Source organism: Saccopteryx leptura, chromosome 4 (assembly GCF_036850995.1).
Source record: "Saccopteryx leptura isolate mSacLep1 chromosome 4, mSacLep1_pri_phased_curated, whole genome shotgun sequence".
Lineage (NCBI taxonomy): Eukaryota > Metazoa > Chordata > Mammalia > Chiroptera > Emballonuridae > Saccopteryx > Saccopteryx leptura.
This window is the reverse complement of record NC_089506.1, coordinates 198,810,704-198,830,667: the sequence shown is the minus strand read 5'-3', so window position 1 is coordinate 198,830,667 and position 19,964 is coordinate 198,810,704. Positions and strand designations below refer to the sequence as shown.

Genomic DNA, 19,964 nt, shown 5'->3' with positions numbered 1-19,964 from the left:
GAGGTCATCTAAAGGTCCTGGTTCCATCCTGGGTTTCAGCACCAAATGTTAGGTCGCCAAAGGAGAGACGCACAAGGTCTGGTGAGTTTTATAAGAAGTTTGTTTATGCATCTGGGAACAGATGGGCTGAGACCCTAGTGGTGTCAGCAGAGAGAGGATGAAAAGCCTCAGCCTATAGAAGAGTGAGCTTGGCTGTATTTCTCGCTGCAGGGGGGAAATCATTACCTGTGGCAGATGAAAAATGGAAGTGTTAAACAATGAAAGAGGTGGTGACTAATAGCCAAGCAACAGAACGGTCGGTCGGTAAATGAAGGGGAGGATGACTAGCTGGCAGAATGTCCGAGGGTCAGGTATCAATCAGGATTGCTGAGGTGGAGAGCTACTGGGACTGCCCTGGCCCCGAGTTACCTTACTTCAAGTTCAACTGGCCCCTGGTAAGGGGCCGTGGACCCAAACCTAATATGTATATGAGTGTGTCAAGTTGCAAAGGCCGCTTTCTTGGGAAGAACTGTTACATTCTGCTCTGTGATCTCTCTCTTTTTTTTGCATTAAAATGTCCTATTTGCGGAGAGAGGTGGTTAAGAGCATGGGTTCTAGAGCTAGCCAGCTTGGGTTCTGCAGCTGGCTCTGCCACTCACTAGCTGTGATCTGGAGCGAGTTGCTGAACTTCTCTGAACTCTTGTTTTCTCACCTGTCAAATGATTGCAATGACAGGGCCTGCCGCCAACATAGGGCTGGGACTAGAGTGAGGCAGGCAGTGTGCCTGGGCACAACACAAGAGACACTCAGGGTTTTTCAAGTGCTGTGTTGGTACCTGAGAGCTAGTGTCTCTGACCCCACCACTCCCTTGCCAGCCGCCCCGGTTCCAGCCCAACTCTTAAAGTTGTTGGAAGATGAAGTCATCTTTGTAAAGCACTTAGAACAGTGCCTAGCCCATAGTAAGTGGTATATAAATGTTTGTTAAATTCACTCAATTGTTTTTCATTAGATGTTTGTGTTAGTGAATGGTAATGTTGATTTCTTCTTCTAGTTATGTAATTTTACCTGGTGTTGGCCAGGTGAAAAAAAAAGTTACCCTAAATTAGTTTTCAAAGTTTGTTCGGGAAATTTTATTGCTTTGAATATTTCATATTCCATCACTAGGAGGTACATGATCTCGGATTGTTCCACTGTTGGTGATGTTAAGTTTGTCTGCCTTATTGAGGTGTGAATTTGGGAAGTTTAAAGCACCAAGTTTGGAACAGTTTGATTTGTTGACATTCCGGTCATATCTGTAAATTTATAATCTTTCTGTTCACATTTATGATTCTTCTTTAGGATCTTCTCTCAGGGTCAAGATTTGGGTCTATTGAATCTTTGCAATTTCAAAAAAAAATCAAATGTCAGAGTGATTTGTGATCGTCAGCACAAAACAAACAGTACCTGCACATTAGAGACATTTGTAGGCAAAGAAGAGATCCAGTTCAAAAGCACCAATGGGATAAAACTTCCAATGTGACATAACCTTACCTATGAACTGAATCGGCTCAGGAGGAAAGGGGCACAGCCCAACTGGGCACTTCCTGTGCAGAAACTGGCCTACATGTTCAAAAATGCCAATGTTTTAAATGACAAGACAAAAACATAACAGGGATAAATGAAAGATTAAAAGATTAAAGGGGCATAAAGAGGCATGAAACTAAATGCAATTCATGATCCTTGATTGGATTCGGCCTTGGTTCCTCCCCACATGGGTTTTTCCACAGTGCTTCCTGAGTGTCCTCCCAACATGGCGCTGGCTTCTCCCAGAGCAGGAGGCTCAAGAGGGAGAGCAAAAGGCAGAAACAGCAGTGTCTTTTATGACCTAGCCATGGAGGTCACACACTGTCATTTCCACAATATTCCACCGGTTACACAGATCAGCCCTACTCGGTTCATGAGGACAATACACGGAAGCCTGAACACCAGGAGGTGAGAGTAGTTGACCGCCATCTTGGAGGCTGGCTACTACAAGTCACTTACCTCACAGGGCTGTTGTGGGAATTAAATGTATTTACAGTAAGTGCTCATAAATGTTAGCGTTTGTTATTGTTGGCACACAGGGCAACATTTTCACTTTCTTCAGCTACATATTCCTATCACAATTTATAAGGGTATAATATTTCAATCTTTAATTCAGCGTGCCCCTCAGAATCACCTTGTGGAATTTTCAATTTAATTATACCTTTTAAAACTATTTTAAATGGCTTTTGAACTTAGGAAAATACAGTAATAATGCTTGTTCAACTTTACAGGGATATGTATAACATATGTTTGTTTCCAGTGACACAGAAACAAGAATAAAAAGTACTTAGCCTGGGTGAGCTCCCTTTCCTGCCACCGCACCTTCTGGACAGACTTCAGGATTTCCTACCAGGACATGCAGGGGAGCAGGTCTGAGTAGATCGCATCCCTTGAACTGAGCACAGACCCGACTAGCAGAGGCTCAGAGGCTCCCTTTGTATTCACTGCAAGCACCCTTGCAGTGTACAAACACCATCATCTCGGTGGATGGTAAAATGAAATTGTGTCTTGGACATAATGAGTGCTCCAGGGGATGTCAACAGCTCTGCCCTATCTCTGGGGAGCCTGCCTTCTGGTTGCTATGGAAGTTTCACAGCCACTTTCTCCCCACAAGCACTGTTTAAAACTGCTTTTGTGACCGAAGCCTTAGTTTCGCTATCTTTAAAATAGTCTCATACTCTCCAGTCCCTCCCCATCTAGTTAGCTGAAAAAATGTGGGCAGATTTGAGGGCCACTCAAAAAACATTCTTGAATGAACACAAAGATGATTACATTTTAAAAAATTTAAACCAGCTAATTGTGACATCCCAGATCTCACCTCAGTCAACACTCAAAACAATCCTACGAGATAAGTACTATTATTTTCCCTGTTTGATAATTGAGAAAATGGAGACACAGAGAGGGCTAGCAACTTGCCAGTGTCACACAGCTAAGGGGTGGTATAAGCAAATTTCAAAATCTTGTCTATCCAAACAGCTTGCATGCCTAACCACTGCACACATAGCCTTGCTGCTTGAGATGAAAACACCAGAAGACATGGTTGAATCACAGTATTTTTACCCTGAATAAATTGGTCCTGCTCAAATCGCCTGGTTTTGTCTGTTTCTCCATCAAAAATTGCAGTCAAGGACAATGTGACTCTTGACTCCACTAATATCCCTCCTACAGGGTTGTGTAGTTGTCACACATGATAACAGGTATGAAAGTGCTTTTAAACTGTAAAGGGATGTACACAGCTTGGGGCAAGATGTAGATGTGACTAGAGAGATGAGGAAGGTGGCTATGGCTCACAGGAAAGAGATGAGGGGGTTATGTAGATCTCTGAGGGAACATTGCTCCAGGCAAAGAGAAGAGCAAGTGCAATGGCCCTGAGGCAGGACTGGGCTGTGCTGGAGTGCATGGAGAGGCCAGTGTGGTGGAGCTGAGTCTGCAAGGTGGAGAGTAGTGAGGGATGGAGTCAGCAGGGGGATGGGGCAGAGCACTGGACCTCACAAACCATCATTGGGGCTTTGTGGCTTTTACTCTGGGTCAGGTGGGAGTCGCTGAAGGTATGTGAACAGAAGAGGGACAGGATCTGCTTGTGCCTTAGCAGGCTCAGCCTTAATGCTGGCTTGAGAGGAAACCGTGGAGGGACAAGGATGGATGCAGGGAGACCATGACTAGGTCAGTGCACTCATCCAGAGGTGATGGTGACCTGGACCAGGGAGGTGGCAGTGGGTACAGTGAGAAGTGGTCAGATTCTGCATATAAAGATTAGACCACCAGGATTTGTTAGCAGAGTAAATATGAGGAGTAGAAAGAGACATTGATGACTTCTCCAAGGTTTCTGAGCAGGGCAGCCATCTGGAAGGATGGAGCTGCCACTTCCTGAGAGGGGAGCGTGCAGGAGGACCAGGGTAGAGGGGGAGACTCTCGGGGATCAATATTAGCCTGCTGGTTTGGGAGGCACCCTGCTTTTATACAAGAAGTTGGATTCTGTAAGGTTACATTTGCAAAAGGGTATGCTTACAGGGATGGGAGGAACTTGTGACCATTTTTGCAATATATTATAGCATAAAGAGTGGTTAGCACAATTTGTGGCATACAATTACATTTTATTATATTTCACAAGCACTTCCATAGCCCTTACAGTGTGACAGACACTGCATATATCATATAACTCGTGGTATATGCTACTTCACTAGATCCTTAAAACAGGTGTGGTAAGTCTTGTTATTGTCCCTATTTTACAGATGAGGAAACCAAGGCACAGAGATTCACTAATTTGTCCAAGATTATGAAGTTAGTAAGGAACACAGCAGAGCTGGAATCTGAACTCAAGTTGTCTGGTTCAGAATCTCTACACTTATCAATAATGTTAATTAAGTAATGAACTGTGGATTAATTTTTTGTGCATGTTGGTTGTTATCATCATCATCAATTGGTTTACAAAGCAAGAAAGTTTGAGAGAACTGCACTATATAAAATAAATTCAAACTTCCCATGTACCCAGTTTCCCTGGGGTCTTTGCATAGGCTGCCCCCTCTACCCATGCTGCCTGCCCACCTTCCCTGTTTAACTCTGACCCTGAACTTATCCAAAGCATCACTTCCTATGGAAGCCTCCCTTGACACCTAATACACTCCCTAAATTTAAAATCCTATCACACCACATAGTTCTCCTTGGTCGCAATGATCACAATTGCATTCATGCTATGGTACAGTTTTTCAGGTTGTGTCAATAAACACATAACATTAAATTTACCGTGTTAACCATTTTTAAGTGTACAGCTTAGTAGTGTTAAGTATATCCACATTGCTGTGCAACAGATCTCTAGAATTTTCATCTTGCAAAATTGAAACTCTATACCCATTAAATACTAATTTTCCCCTCTCTTCCTCCCAACCCTTTCTATTTTCTATGATTTTGACTACTTTCAATACTTCATATAAGTGGAATGATACACTACTTGCCTTTTTTGGAAATGGCTTATTTTACTTCGCATAATGTCCTTGACGTTCATCCATGTTGTAGCATATATCAGAATTTTCTCTTTTTTTTTCCTTTTTTCTTTTTATAGGAACAGAGAGAGAGTCAGAGAGAGTGATAGACAGGGACAGACAGACAGGAATGGAGAGAGATGAGAAGCATCAATCATCAGTTTTTCGTTTCGGCACCTTAGTTGTTCATTGATTGCTTTCTCATATATGCCTTGACCGTAGCCCTTCAGCAGACCAAGTAACCCCTTGCTCAAGCTGGTGACCTTGGGTCCAAGCTGGTGAGCTTTTTTTTGCTCAAGCAAGATGAGCCCGCGCTCAAGCTGGCGACCTCGGGGTCTCGAACCTGGGTCCTTCCACATCCCAGGCTGATGCTCTATCCATTGCGCCACCGCCTGGTCAGGCAGAATTTCCTTCTTTTTAAAGGTTGCATGATATTCCATTGTATGTATATATCACATTTTCATTTTTTAAAATACTTTATTCATATTAGAAAGGAGAAAGAGAGAGAGAGAGAGAGAGAGAGAGAGAGAGAGAGGAGGTGGGGAGGAGCAGAAAACATCAACTCCCATATGTAGCTTTGACTGGAGAAGCCCAGGGTTTTGAACTGGCAACCTCAGCGTTCCAGGTTGATGCTTTATCCGCTGCACCACCACAGGTCAGGTCTATATCACATTTTCTTTATCTGTTCATCTGTTGATAAACATTTTGGTTGTGTCTACCTTTTGGCTATTGTCAATAACACTGCAACAAACCTGAGTGTGCAAATAGCTCTTTGAGATGCTGCTTTGAATTCTTTTGGATGTCAGCCAGAAATGAGATTACTATTTTTAATATTTAAAGGAATTTCCATACTGTTTCTTAAAATGGCTGCACCACTTTACATTCTTACCAACAGTGCACAAGGTTTCAATTTCTCCACATCTTCACCAACATTTGTTATTTTTATTTTATTTTTTATAGTGGCCATCCTAATGGACATAAAATGATACCTCACTGTGGTTTTGATTTGCATTTTTCTTATGATTAGTGACAGTGGCATCTTTTCATGTGTTGTTGGCCATTTATATATTTCCTTTGGAGAAATGTCTATTCAAGTCTTTGGACCACTTTCTAATCTAATAATTTGTTTGTTGTTGTTGAGTTATTTTTTAACTTTTTTAAAAATTCTGAATATTAATGGTTTATCAGATGATTTGCAAATATTTCCCTCCATATCTTAGGTTGCCATTTCTGGTGTAGACTTTGAGACGTAATATATCAGCCAAGAAGGATTCCTCGTTGTTAACTGGGCATTAATTTATAACTAGAGTCTAGCAGTCAGAGCCCTCTAATACACACTATACTCCATGAAAAAGCTACAGACTGAACTGCTGTCCTCCTGTGTCTAAATCAACCCTTCGAAGGGAGTTCCTGTTATCATCTTCCAATCAATGAATTGAGACCTGACCCATTCAATCATCTGCATCATACTGATCAATCAGAATGTCTTCACAACAGCTTATCAGGGTGCAAGAATCCTACCACTCTATTGCCATTTGGACCAAACTGACTGCAAATTTGGATCCTTTGTTTGCATAAAAATGGACCAAACTGGAACTAAAGCAGGAACTTTATAAAAAGGAGCTTCTCTTGAGTCTGGAGGAATGCACTTCCGATCTCTACCAGAAAGCACATTTCCTATTTGTGAACTGTTTACCTAATAAAGTTTCTCCTTTACTGCACCCCAGACTGGGGACTCCTGTTAGCATTAGATTGGTGGCATTAAACTTTTGTTGACACTAATCATCGTACACTTTACTTAGTAGCCCTCTCTCACCTGACATTTGTTGACCAATGGTAATTGGCATCAATTTAACATCAATAGGAATCCCCAATTTAGGGTGCAGTGAGAAAAGGAAGCTTTATTCAGTGCAAACAGCTCAACTGTGATACAGCCTGGCTGTAACAACAACACCACCATTAGTAGTCCATACTGGTCTGAATGCTCCAGGCTCCAGCCAGACTATCCTTAGTATTTCACTTTTGGTGTTTCAGTTACAGCCATGGAAACACAGTCCTCACTCTTCTGGGAAAGGGAAAGTGCACTCCCATAGCAAGAAGGGAAATGACTTATATAAACAAAAGTCCCCACCCCTGGTCCCTGATTGGTTTGTCCTCATGCAAATGAAGACTCCAAATCCTCACAGTGTGCTTGGTAGAAAAGGCACTTTCCTAATTAGTCAGAATTGAGACACTCTGATTGGTTAGTAAAGAAGCTGATGGGGAAGATGGCGCTGGAGTAGGCGGACGTACCGGCATCTACCTCCCAGAACCAAAGTGGATTACAAACTAATTTTATGAACTATCAGCTGGAAAAACCAACTTTGGACTAAACTAAAAGGACTCTTCAACCAAGGAACGCTGAACAAGCCACACAGAGACTGGTAGGAAAAGCGGAAACGCGGAGAGAGTTGCCCAGCTCCTCGGAGCTAACGGCAGCAGGGAGAGACTCGCGTGGCGGGAAGTGAGTTTAGCAGAGGGGAAAGGGTCCTGAGCCCCAGGAACAAAGCCCCAGCCTGCAGCCCCAGACCCCAGAAGAGGCGTAAAGACAGTATTTAGCCAGAAACAAGTCAGGATACTGTTTGTGAGGGAGTCTGATTTCTCAGACCCAGGATCCTTCTTAAAGGGACCACGCAGAACATCTCTCTCACAAACACTCACCCGGGGCTCCTGGAGACGGAGGGAGAGGGGAGAGAACCACAGTAACAGGAAGAGAGTATAATCTAGGAGGCACAGGGAGAAACATTTTGGGAGATAGCCACCCTAACCCCTGGGACGAGTCACTCCCCAAAGCTGAAGTGAATATTTCCCCCGGAAATAGCAATACCAGCAAAGGGAAGCAGGAGAGCAGCCAAACAAGCTCCCCCGCAGCATTCAGAGCAGAGTCGCATAGAAGGAGGGAGCTTTAGGGTCTACAGTAGTGAGTCTTAGGGTCCGAGCTGCAACGCCCCCACCCACGCAGCTGAGGGCGCACGGGAGAGCCGGTGGCAGCGGGAGACAAAAGCGCGGTTCTGCTGGCAGGGTTGGAAGCCAGCTGGCCACCACTGGGCTCAGGTGTGAGCTCAATCTTGCCCGGCTAGGGAGAAGGGGGCGTGCAAAAGCGGCCAAGCTCAGCTGCCGGCAGCCTGTAATCCAGCCTCGGGAGAAGGGCGGGAAACCTGGAAAGGGTAGAAACCAGCCCCGGAGCAAGGGCAGAGGAGCACATCCCTGCCCCGCCCGTGCAACCCAGGCTTGCGGTCTGACTTGGTAGCCGGCTCCTCCCACGGGGGTGGAGCCAAAAGCCCAGAAGAGGCGGAGTTCCGCTACAGAGCTGAGCTTGGGCACGCAGCCCTGCCTGGTGGTAGAGCCAAGGCTAGCAGCTGTTCCTTGAGTGGGATCATCCGGCAAAGGCAGGGCGAAAGCTCGGAAACAGGCGGAGACCCGCAGCTGAGCAAAGGTGCTCGCCAGTGCCCTCAGGACCGAGCATAACGTCACACACGGGGGTGGGGCAAAGGCCAAGGCCACCAACCCTTGTGCACCCGAGCACGTGATCACAGCCACTCCCGTGAAGAGAAAATGCGGAGGCAGAGAAATACAACACAAATAAACCAAGAGAAATCCCCAGAAAAGGACCTAAGTGAATCAGATATAACCAAATTACCAGATGCAGAGTTTAAAATAACGATTGTTAGGATGCTCAAAGATATTAGAACCACCATAGATGGCCATTATGAAAACCTAAATAAAGAGATAACAAATATAAAAAAGGACATTGAAATAATAAAAAAGAATCAGACAGAAATGACAAATACAATATCTGAAATAAAGAATACAATGGAAGGAATTAAAAGCAGGATGGATGAAGCAGAGAATCAAATCAGTGAGTTAGAGGACACAATAAATAAAGGCACGGAAGCAGAGCAGAAAAAAGAAAAGAGACTCAAAAAGTCTGAGGAAACTCTAAGAGAGCTCTGTGACAACATGAAGAGAAATAACATCCGCATCATAGGGGTTCCTGAAGAAGAAGAGAAAGAACAAGGGATAGAGACTTTGTTCAAACAAATTATAGCGGAAAACTTCCCCCAGTTAAGGCAGGAAAATGTCTCACATGTTCAGGAAGCACAGAGAACTCCGTTAAGGAGAAACCCAAAGAAACCAACACCAAGACACATCATAATTAAATTACCAAAGCTAAATGATAAAGAGAAAATATTAAAAGCTGCGAGAGAAAAAAAGACTATCACCTACAAAGGAGCCCCCATAAGGATGACTTCTGACTTCTCAACAGAAACACTTGAGGCCAGAAGGGAATGGCAAGAAATATTCAAAGTAATGCAGAACAAGAACCTACAACCAAGACTACTTTATCCAGCAAGGCTATCATTTAAAATTGAAGGAGAAATAAAAAGCTTTACAGACAAAAAAAAAACTCAAGGATTTCACTGCAACCAAACCAAGGCTGCAAGAAATGCTAAGGGACCTGTTGTAAACAGGTCAAAGGAAAAAAAGAATATAGCAAAAGAGAAAAACAGTTTTAAAGAAAAAAAATGGCAATAAACAATTACATATCAGTAATAACCTTAAATGTTAATGGATTAAACGAGCCGATCAAGAGACATAGGGTAGCTGCGTGGATAAGAAAACAGGACCCATACATATGCTGTCTACAAGAGACACACCTTAAATCAAAAGATGCACACAGACTGAAGATAAAAGGATGGAAAAAAATATTTCACGCAAATGGAAATGAAAAAAAAGCTGGGGTAGCAATACTTATATCAGACAAAATGGACTTTAGAACAAAGACCATAGTTAGAGATAAAGAAGGTCACTACATAATGATAAAGGGAGCAATCCAAAAGGAAGATATAACCATTATAAATATCTACGCACCTAATATAGGAGCACCTAAATATATAAAGCAGACTTTGATAGACTTAAAGGGCGAGATCAACAGCAATACTTTAATAGTAGGAGATTTCAATACCCCATTAACATCATTAGATAGATCCTCAAGAAAGAAAATTAACAAAGAAACAGCAGACTTAAAGGACATATTAGATCAACTCGATCTAATAGATATCTTCAGAACCTTTCATCCTAAAGCAGCAGAATATACATTCTTTTCAAGCGCTCATGGTACATTCTCTAGAATAGACCACATGTTAGGGCACAAAAGCGGGCTCAACAAATTTAAGAAGATTGAAATCATATCGAGCACTTTCTCTGATCACAATGGCATTAAACTAGAAATCAACCACAATAGAAAAATTGAAAAACATTCAAACACTTGGAAACTAAATAGCACAATATTAAACAATGAATGGGTTAACATTGAGATCAAAGAAGAAATTAAAAAATTCCTAGAAACAAACGATAATGAGCATACATCAACTCAAAATTTATGGGACACAGCAAAAGCAGTCCTGAGAGGGAAGTTTATAGCATTACAGGCATACCTCAAGAAGCTAGAAAAAGCTCAAATAAACAACTTAACCCTGCATCTAAAAGAACTAGAAAAAGAACAGCAAGTAAAGCCCAGAGCTAGTAGAAGGAAGGAAATAATAAAGATCAGAGCAGAAATAAATGACATAGAGGCTAAAGAAACAATACAGAGGATCAATGAAACCAGGAGCTGGTTCTTTGAAAAGGTAAACAAGATCGATGAACCTTTAACAAGACTCACCAAGAAAAAAAGAGAGAGGACTCAAATAAATAAAATTAGAAACGAGAGTGGAGAAATAACAACTGACACAACAGAAATACAAAATATTGTAAGAAAATACTATGAAGAACTGTACACCAAAAAACTAGACAACCTAGATGAAATGGACAAATTCCTTGAATCATATAATCTTCCAAAAATCAATCTGGAAGAATCAGAAAACCTAAACAGACCAATTACAACAAATGAGATTGAAACAGCTATCAAAAAACTCCCAAAAAAGAAAAGTCCTGGGCCTGATGGCTTCACAAGTGAATTCTACCAAATATTCAAAAAAGAACTAACTCCTATCCTTCTCAAGCTATTTCAAAAAATTCAAGAGGAAGGAAGACTCCCAAACTCCTTTTATGAGGCAAGCATAATTCTGATTCCAAAACCAGGCAAAGACAACACAAAAAAAGAAAATTATAGGCCAATATCCCTGATGAACTTAGATGCAAAAATCCTCAACAAAATATTAGCAAACCGGATCCAGCAATATATGGAAAAAATCATACACAATGATCAAGTAGGATTTATTCTTGGGAGGCAAGGCTGGTACAATATTCGCAAATCAATCAATGTGATTCATCACATAAACAAAAGAAAGGAGAAAAACCACATGATAATTTCAATAGATGCAGAAAAGGCATTTGATAAAGTCCAGCACCCATTCATGATCAAAACTCTCAGCAAAGTGGGAATACAGGGAACATACCTCAACATGATAAAGGCCATCTATGACAAACCCACAGCCAACATCATACTCAATGGGCAAAAATTAAAAGCAATCGCCTTAAGATCAGGAACAAGGCAGGGGTGCCCCCTTTCACCACTCTTATTCAACATAGTTCTGGAAGTCCTCGCCACAGCAATCAGACAAGAAAAAGAAATAAAAGGCATCCAAATTGGAAAAGAAGAAGTAAAACTATCATTATTTGCAGATGACATGATATTGTATATAGAAAACCCTAAAGTCTCGTCAAAAAACTACTAGACCTGATCAAAGAATTTGGCAAGGTGGCAGGATATAAAATCAACACTCAGAAATCAGAGGCATTTTTATACACTAATAATGAACTGTCAGAAAGAGAAATCAGGGAATCAATCCCCTTTACCATTGCAACCAAAAAAATAAAGTACCTAGGAATAAATCTAACTAAGGAGATTAAAGACTTGTACTCGGAAAATTATAAAACATTGATAAAAGAAATCAGGGAAGATACGAATAAGTGGAGGCATATACCGTGCTCATGGTTAGGAAGAATAAACATCATTAAAATGTCTATATTACCCAAAGCAATTTATAAATTCAATGCAATACCAATGAAAATACCAATGACTTACTTCAAAGACATTGAACACATATTCCAAAAATTTATATGGAACCAAAAAAGAACACGAATAGCCTCAGCAATCCTGAAAAGGAAGAAAAAAGCGGGAGGTATCACACTTCCAGATATCAAGTTATATTATAAGGCCATTGTACTCAAAACAGCATGGTACTGGCATAAGAACAGGCACATAGATCAATGGGACAGAACAGAGAACTCAGAAATAAACCCACAGCTCTATGGACAAGTGATATTTGACAAAGGAGGTAAGACAATACAATGGAGTAAAGACAGCCTCTTCAACAAATGGTGTTGGGAAAACTGGACAGCTACCTGCAAAAAAATGAAACTAGACCACCAACTTACACCACTCACAAAAATAAACTCAAAATGGATAAAAGACTTGAATGTAAGCCGTGAAACCATAAGCATCTTAGAAGAAAACATAGGCAGTAAGCTCTCTGACATCTCTCGCAGCAATATATTTGCTGATTTGTCTCCACAGGCAAGTGAAACAAAAGACAGGATAAACAAATGGGACTTTATCAAACTAAAAAGCTTCTGCACAGCTAAAGACAATAAGAACAGAATAAAAAGACAAACTACACAATGGGAGAACATATTTGACATAGCGTCGGACAAGGGGTTAATAACCAAAATTTATAAAGAACTTGTAAAACTTAATACCAGGAAGACAAACAATCCAATCCAAAAATGGGCAAAAGAAATGAATAGACACTTCTCCAAAGAGGACACACAGATGGCCAATAGGCATATGAAAAAATGTTCAACATCACTAATCATTAGAGAAATGCAAATTAAAACCACAATGAGCTATCACCTCACACCAGTCAGAATGGCGCTCATCAATAAAACAACACAGAATAAGTGCTGGCGAGGATGTGGAGAAAAGGGAACCCTCCTGCACTGCTGGTGGGAATGCAGACTGGTGCAGCCACTATGGAAAACAGTATGGAGATTCCTCAAGAAATTAAAAATCGAACTGCCTCTTGACCCAGCTATACCACTGTTAGGAATATACCCCAAGAACAGTATAGCACTGTTTGAAAAGAAGAAATGCTCCCCCATATTTATGGCAGCATTGTTCACAATAGCAAAGATTTGGAAACAGCCCAAGTGTCCATCAGAGGACGAGTGGATTAAAAAGCTTTGGTATATATATACTATGGAATACTACTCAGCCATAAGAAATGATGACATAGGATCTTTTACAACAACATGGATGGGCCTTGATAACATTATACTGAGTGAAAGAAGTAAATCAGAAAAAACTAAGAACTATATGTTTTCATACATAGGTGGGACATAAAGATGAGACTCAGATACATGAACAACAGTGTTGGGGTTACAGGGTGGGGGGAGGAGAGGGAGGGGGTTGGGGGAGGGTCGGGTCACAAAGATCATGACTTTTCAGCACTTGCCATATTCCCCCCTTAATCTATAGACAGACAGCAAATATTTACGTATGGTGTTCCCACTACAAAGACTGCTGTCTTAGGGACAAATGCTGATAAACTACTTCAGCAGTTCCTCCTTCTTCAAAGACTTATATGTAAACATAGAGCTCCATGTATCATAGGACATACTCAAGCTCACTCCATGCTCCCTGGAGCTTTAGCACAAGGGAATGCCCCCTCCCTTTTTTTTTTTTTTTTTTTTTTTTTAGTATTTTTTCTTTTATTTATTTATTTTTTGTATATTTCTGAGGATGGGGATGGGGAGGCAGTCGGACAGGCTCCTGCATGCGCCTGACTGGGATCCATCTGGCATGCCTACCGGGGGGAATGCTCTGCCCATCTGGGGTGTTGCTCTGTTACAACCCGAGCCATTCTAGCAACTGGGGCAGAGGCCGTGGGGCCATCCTTAGTGCCCAGGGTGGATTTGCTCCGGTGGAGCCTTGGCTGCAGGCGGGAGGAGAGAAACGAAGAGGAAGGAGAGAGGGAGGAGTGGAGAGGTAGATGGGCACTTCTCCTGTGTGCTCTGGCCAGGAATCGAACCCGGGAATCCTGCACACCAGGCCAATGACTCCGACGGGTCTACTATATCATGCTTTTTACTTAAAAAAAAAAAAAAAAATTTACATTTCTTTTGAATGCTGATGAGCAGGAGACACCAAATCTTTTTCGCCTGCAAACTACTACCCTCTTTATTAGATCTAGCTAATAACACTGTTCTGTCTTTTTTCCAAACAGCTCCAGATATATGGAAAAGATTTATATAGGCGGATGGGGATCCTCAAACCCCTCAGCGAGATCTTCTGAGAATGGCTTTTAAGATACCTAGAGGCAGAAAAAGCCCAATAGAGATCAGGGGAACTACCAGCTTTTAGGATACACCCTTAAAGGCTCCAATGCCCCAAAGAGGTCTCATAGGATGCCATCTGGGTCCTGCTTCAATAGTGGAAAGGAAGGTCATTGAGCTAAAGCCTGCCAGGCTTACACGCCTCTGCTGCGAGGAAACAGGGACACTGGAAGGTGGGCTTCCCCCTCGCTCCTCTAAGGGAGGGTTCAGTCTCTTCCAGTCCTGCTCCAGCCACCTATGACCTAACCTTGCCCAGAAAGCTGGGGTTTGCCACTGAAGGCTGAAGGTGCCCAGGGCCGTCGGCCCCATCTACAACACTGTGGACGAGCCTAGGGTATTTCTTCCAAGAAGCAGGTAAACTGATCTCATTCGCACAAGGGCCACTTAACTATGTTTTGCCTGAATAGTCAGGTTTTTTATTCTTCCCTCAAAGATCTCTGTTGTGGGTGTTGATAGTCCTATTTTCTGCTGCTTTGCTTAATATATAGTGTTTCCTTTATCCCTCCTACCTCAATGCCCCACTCATATTTCAGGCTGGGACCTACTCCTAATTTAGAGCTCTCTTTCCTCCTTTAGCCAACTTGTATTATGAATTTACCTTTGCCACCCAGCTTAGTGTATCCCAAGGTTCTCTTTACCAGGCCACAGTCACAGAGCTCCAGGAAAAAGCTACCTGGTCTCAACTCTCCAGGCAGAGGAGAACAGAAGCTTCATATCCACGCATGCTGCAAATGGCTTTTTCCAGTCTACCTGAATCATTACCAGCTAGAAGCAGCGGTCATTGGGACTTGGACATGAGCTGCAAAATATAGAATGGTGACAACAATTCCAGTGCTATGCGGACTTTTCCTGTGGGGAACTTTCCTGGACTCCTGCTCCCTGTGACAGCTCCTAACAGACTGAACTGTGGTTGGGTTGCATTTTTCAGGGATTTGGCATGGTGATGGGGCCAACTTGGACTTGGGGAACATGTTAAGGACACTACTCTTTTAGGGATTCTTGCTGTATTGGCCAAGAGTTTGCTTAAAGGCTTTTAATCACTGTAAAAAAAAATAGAGGACTGGATGAAGAAGATGGGGCACATATACACCATGGTATACTATTCAGCTAGGAGAAATGGTGACATTGGATCACTTATAGAGGAATGGTGGAGTCTTGGTAGCATTGTGCGGGGTGAAATAAGCGAATCAGAAAAAAACAGGAACTGCAGGATTCCATACATGGGTGGGACATAAAAGCGAGACTAAGAGGCATGGACAGGAGTGTGGTGGCTATGGGGAGGTGGGGGGAGGGAAGGAGGGAGAGGGGGAGGGGGAGGGGTACAGAGAGAACTGGATGGAGGGTGGCGGAGGATGATCTCGGTTCGGGTGATGGGTATGCAACAGAACTAAATGACAAGATAACCTGGAAATGTTTTCTTTGAATGTATGTACCCTGATTTATTGATGTCACCCCATTAAAATAAAAATTTATTTAAAAAAAAAAAAAAAAGAACTTTTAAGATCTACTCTTAAAAAAAAAAAAAAATAAGCTGATGGGGTTATAGCTGCACAGCTCCAATGAGATGAGGTAAACCTCAGTCCTATAGGTTGAAATAGGATTCCAGGAACTTTGTTTATAAGGGTTGGCTCAGATGGCAGAAACACAGTACAGGTAGGCAGGTCAGAAGGTAGATAAGTACAGCCTTCTCCCTAAAGTACAGTTTGCATTTCTCCTGTATAGAAATGGTTGCTAGGTTCTGTTTGTTGAATTTGAGCCCAGTTAGCCACCAGGAGCCCTTCTTAGTAGTTATCTTCTTTCTCAAGGTCCATACCTATGAGCAATATGAGGTGATGGGCAGACTCTATCTACTTTGCTCTTCACTCTATTCCCACACTGTCTAGCTGTTAGGAAAAGTAATAGAGAGGAGGTGACCACCAGTTGACCAGAGAGATGGACCCAGGCAATTGGAGGATCTTTGCCCCTACCCCCTCCTTGGAATGTAAGTTCTGCCCACTCTTCCTATATGAGGAGCAGTTTCAAAGATGCAGCCTTGAGAGAGTAAGGACCACACATGTGACCAAACCCTGTTAAGATCTCTATAGAAACTTTAAGATTCTGGCGTGAGTTTGGAGATCTACTTCTCTATGGCGCCCAAGACAGCCTTGTAGCTAACTTCCCTGGATTGCTAACACTGCCACCTTCGCATCTGCAGCAGTCAGTCTTTTTCTTCCCTCTCTTCTTGCTGTGTGTGTGTGTGTGTGTGTGTGTGTGTGTGTGTAGGTGGTTTCAAATGCATCCTGAGAAACTCCCAAGTTTGAGAACCAACATTAGTGTCAGGACCGGTGAATACTAGGCCCTTCCCAAATATTTTCTGAAGGAAGTAAGGAAGAGCTGAATATATTCTAGAACGAAGAATCAGGAGAGGTACCGTATTTCCCCATGTATAAGAGGGACCTTAATTTTGGGGCCTGAAATTTGAAAAAAAAAAAAGAAAAGATATTACATAAAGTTATTGAACTCAAGTTTTATTCATCATAAAATTCATACAACTCCTCATCACTGTCAAAACTCTCATCCATTAGCTTGTCCTCATCTGTGTCTGATGACGAATCACTGTCTTCAACAATAAGCGCAAAAACAAGCTCAAAAAAGCAGGACATGCAAGTAAAAAAAAATCTACAACCACTGTATAAGATGCACCCAGTTTTTAGACCCCAAATTTTTTACAAAAGTGTGATTATACATGAGGAAATATGATATTTGGGAATAGCTTATGGGTTCCTGCCCAAGACCAACATTATCAGATAGAAGTGAAATAGGCATAATTTTAATTTGGGGGGGGGGGGAGTCTCTTCTCAATATTTTATTCAAATATGTGTGTTAAAATCATTTAAGATAAAAGAATGCATAATTGAAATTGATTTACTTGAACAATCTATGAAATATCTTAGCAGTACATGATAAAACCAAACTTAAAATTAAGTCAGTTTATGCAGTTTAACCTTTGTTCTGTGCCCGGAAAGACTGTCCCCGCCCTGGCGCCAGGACCTGGTGAACTTCCTCACCATAATAAGTATCAATTAGATGCTCTAACCAACTGAGCTAACCTGTCAGGCCTAGATGTAATTTTAAATTGTCTAGTAGCTGTATTTTTAGAAAAGGAGAAACAAGAGAAATTTATTTTAATAATATTTTGTTTAACAAACTATACCCAAAATAATACCATTTTAACATGCAAGCAATTTAGAACTTGTAACTGCGTTTTAAAAAAATTCATTTTTGGTCCTACAACTTAAAAGCATTTCAGGTCAACTTGACCAGGTGGTAGCATGGTGGATAGAGCATTGGCCTGGGATGTGGAGGACCCAGGTTTGAAACCCTGAAGTCGCTAGCTTGAGCATAGGTTCACCCAACTTGAGTTCAGGGTTCCAGCTTGAGCGCAAGGTCCCGGGTTTGCGCGTGGGATCTTAGCCATGACCCCAAGGTCGCTAGTTTAAGCCCATGGCTTGAGCAGGAGGTCACTGGCTGGGCTGGAGGCCCCACCTCCTCCCGCAAAACACCAATTTTACACTTTTTTCTAATGACACCAAGTTTGGTTTCATATGTGCAATTTTAACATTAATAGTACATAATATTTTTTTATTTATTTAAAAGTATGGTTAACATGTGTTTTTATTTTCCCTCTCTTTTTTTTAAGGGCCCGAATATTTTCTTCTGCACCTGGCGCCTCAACCAACCTTAATCCGCCTCTGTCTTTCACTAAGAAACAAAACAAAAACATTCCAGTTCATTGGAGCCACAATTTCAAGTGCTTCATAACCAACCACATGTGGCTAGTGGAGAACGCAGCGCTAGCCCTTGGCGCTCTGGGTCCTCTGGGAGCCTGCCGCACTCCAGCCTGCGCCGGGCATCTGGTGGGCGCTCGGTAAGGTTTGTTGGGTGGAAGGAAAGAGTAAATGCAGACCCGGGCAGTGAATACGCCAGCAGGTGTACACGCCCAGCACTCGCAGGAACTGGGCTCGATTCCAAGAAGAAAACGATCAGCCCTCCAGGCAGCAAGTCTGCCTCTGGTGCCTAGACGCGCAGTCTACCGGCTGCCCTAGGTTCAGGTCGCCGACGTACTCCGCCGCCAGCAGACAGGAGCTGGGGACGCAAAAAAAGGCCCGTGGGAAGTGAGGAGGTTCGCCAGGTCCCGGCGCCAGCACCGGTACAGTGTTTCCAGGTATCCGCATGGGCGGATTGCGGAGCCTCTTCTCCAGGTCCGAGAAAGGATGGAAGAGAAAAACGGGGTGTCCCCAGAGGCAGATTAAGGTCGGTTGAGGCTCCGGGCACAGAAGAAAATATTGTGCCCCTTAAAAAAGACAGAGGGACAGGAAAATAAAATTACATGTTGACCATATTTTTCAAATAAATTAAAAATATTATGTACTATTAATGTTAAAATTGCACATATGAAACCAAACTTGGTGTCATTAGAATAAAGTGTAAAGTTGGGGTTTGGCGGGGGCCCTTCAGAGGTCGGGGCCCAGGGCGTGCGCCCGTCGTTAAATTCTTCTCTGGCGATCCCAAATGCACGGCTGCAGCAAGGTGGCCAGGGGTGGCAGCTGAGGTCGCAGAGCGGGGAGCGAGCGTGGGTAGGGTACGAGAAATGAAGGGAGAACAACCCGGGGGCGGAAATCCGGGATAGGCGTGGAGGGGGGTGGCCCTGCGGTGGCTCCAGCTCCAGCCGCCGCGCGCTGACACTCTTGAGTTAGCAAAGTTTCAGGGAAGGGCAAGCAATCGATCGCCCCCATTCAGCCCGCCCGGCAGCCGCAGAGAGCAAAGAATAATCGCACCTATTTAGCCGGAGTTTGCGCAACGATGCGGGACCAGGTGAGCTTTTTTTCTCTGTGCGGCGACGTGGTGCAGAGCTCCGGCTTGGAATCGCAGCGTTTATGCGCTGTGCGCCTCTGGGCAACTGACTTACCCTTTCTGAGCTCGTTTCCATCTTTGTTTTTTTAAAGGGCTAAAAATAGGACGTTCCTCTTAGGACTTCTGTGAGCCTTCTGTGTGCTGAGGACCCAAGAAGCACCTTCTAAATGTTAGATGTTATTTCCCCTGGGATAATCTTCTGAGATAGGGTCTCCTGGTCCCATTTTACCCATGAGGAGATGCCGGCTCAGACAGATTAAGTAACTTGCCCAAACAATTAGATGAGATGGAGATTCTAGCAGACAGATCGGTTAAGTCCTCCCAATATGCCGAGTTTGTGGATTTGATGCCCCGTCAGAGCAATGTTTCTCTCTCTCTCTCTCTTTCTTTCTCTCTCTCTCTCTCTTCCTCTCTTCCTCCCTGCTTCTCTCCCTTTCTTCCTCTTTCTTTCTTTCTTTCTTTCTTTCTTTCTTTCTTTCTTTCTTTCTTTCTTTCTTTCTTTCTTTCTTTCTTTCTTTCTCTTAAATCAATTTTAAGAAAACAATTGGATGGCTGTGCAGGTGCGACTCTCCAAGGAGGATTAAATTAAAATACCTTTTCCTTGAACACCTTCTCACATAGAGAGTCGCATTCCAGGGATCCCCACCTGTCACATACTTGCAGGTTTGTGTT

General features: G+C 42.8%; 1 protein-coding gene across 8 annotated transcripts in view; it reads left to right on the top strand.

The window, feature by feature from the left end:
• Positions 1-18,239: 18,239 nt before the first annotated feature.
• The window catches only part of TMC5 (transmembrane channel like 5), a 74,600-nt gene continuing 72,875 nt past the window's right edge, over positions 18,240-19,964 (top strand). For 2 of the 8 annotated variants that reach the window (XM_066382512.1, XM_066382508.1), the window contains exon 1: positions 19,086-19,253. The gene's annotated coding sequence lies outside the window, so the exon portion shown is untranslated. Of the gene's footprint in view, positions 18,307-18,417; positions 18,693-19,085; positions 19,254-19,964 lie in introns of those variants that run through there. The other 6 variants (XM_066382514.1, XM_066382515.1, XM_066382513.1 and 3 more) reach the window with 6 other exon arrangements.